The following is a 1,757-nucleotide window of genomic DNA, read 5'->3' as shown; positions in this document are numbered from 1 at the left end:
CCCTGCCCTGGGCAGGGACACCTCCCACCAGCCCAGGATGCCCAAGGCCACGTCCAGCCTGGCCTTGAACACCTCCAGGGATGGGGCCTCAACAACCTCTCTGGGCAACCTGTGCCAGTGCCTCACCACCCTCATAGGATGCTCCTAGCCCCTCTTGGGGACCAGGGTATGATGCTTGTGTGCTGCCCCAGAGCCACGTCTGGCAAGGTCTCTGTCAAGCAGAGGAGGAGGAGGAGGCAGCGAAGGGCTGGCTGGTGCTGGTGGGACCATGGCAGGGATGCACGTTGCATCCTCCGGCCCTGCCATGATCTCCGCGTGCTGGTGAAGTGGATGGGTGAGGAAGAGAAGGTCTCTGCGCCCTGTCCCCCGTGGGTGGGGAGCAGACCCTGAAGCCAGTCGCTTCCTGGGCAGCCCACCCTCCTGATCCCCAACTCCGGAGAGTCCCGAGGGTGGCGTGGTGCCACCTGCCTGACGTGTGGGTACAGGAACGGGCACTTGGCAAAGCCTCTGCTGGGGCCTTTAGCCCTGTCACCGGGGTCTGTCTCGCCTCAGGCGTCAGCTCGAAGTTGGAAAAGCTTGAAAAAAATATATGCAAAATTTGGGGCTCGTCTTCACACACACTGCAGAGCAATTTCAGTCTCCAAACAGTGGGCTACATCAGGGGATGAAAAATACTTGCCCATACGTGATCATGGAAGGTTACCAAGAATGACAAACCTCACTTTGGCAGCTCTATGTCCACCCACTGGTGTCTGCATATGCAAGAAGGTTGAAAAAGCCACCGATGTAGAGGACTTAGACTCTTTCCCTCTTAAAAATAAAGAAAGAAAAGTAAGGTCTGGGTCTAATTCCCTTGCACCTCACAGGAGAAATGTCCCAGGAGAGATTTTCCCCCTCTTCCCACAAAATCAACACATTTAAAAAGAGAATCATCGTCACATGGCTTTTAGTTGCACGCTGAGCAGCAGATGCCGCGTCCACCAACTCACGGTGCGGGAGGGAACTTGGCTCTTGCGTTTCGAAGAGTGCAAAAATAGATCAGGCTGAAGGTGCATTCATTTGTGGGCTTCCACATCGCCCGTGTACACACACACAAACACATGAATGTTTACACACACGTGTTGACATGCGTGTTGTAGGGGCATTTGTGGAGCTCATCAGACGGTTCTATGTTGTGCCACTAAGAGAGCAGTGAAGACCACTCAGAGTTGGACCAGTTCAGCTGCGCATCAGCTGCCTTCCATCCCATCCCCAGTGTCCGCGTGGGTGTGGGGGACAAGCCGAGCCTGGATTCCCACCAAGCTGAGCCTGAAGAGCCCCAATTTTTTGGCATTTTGCTCCCTCTTGCTTCAAGGCAGAGAAGAACCAGCTCAGAAAGTCACGGGCACACATGTAGGAGAGAGTGACTTACCTCTGGGAGAGGGTCACCTCCCCTCGGGGACCCTGTGACACCCCGTGGGTGCCATCCTGCTGCAGGAAAGCTCTCGGCTTCTCTTGGCACTGAAGCACCACCAACGTTGGCTACACTGACAGCACCTACAGCCGCCGACAGCCTGGTGCAACATCTCTGCTGGGAATGGAAACGTGATGGAAGAGGACAAGCGTTAGTGAAGGGTGATGCCTTCAAAAGGGACCTGATGCGGTCCGTGGCCCATAGACTCTACCCAGATGAAGAAGCTCTGCTCAACTCCCAGATCCCTGTGCAGACCCGAGGAAAATGTGCCAGGAGTGATCCCACAGTGAAAATCCTTGTGAAT

Source organism: Charadrius vociferus, unplaced genomic scaffold (assembly GCF_000708025.1).
Source record: "Charadrius vociferus isolate BGI_N301 unplaced genomic scaffold, ASM70802v2 scaffold2933, whole genome shotgun sequence".
NCBI classification, from domain to species: Eukaryota; Metazoa; Chordata; class Aves; order Charadriiformes; family Charadriidae; genus Charadrius; species Charadrius vociferus.
This window is presented reverse-complemented; position numbering follows the sequence as displayed.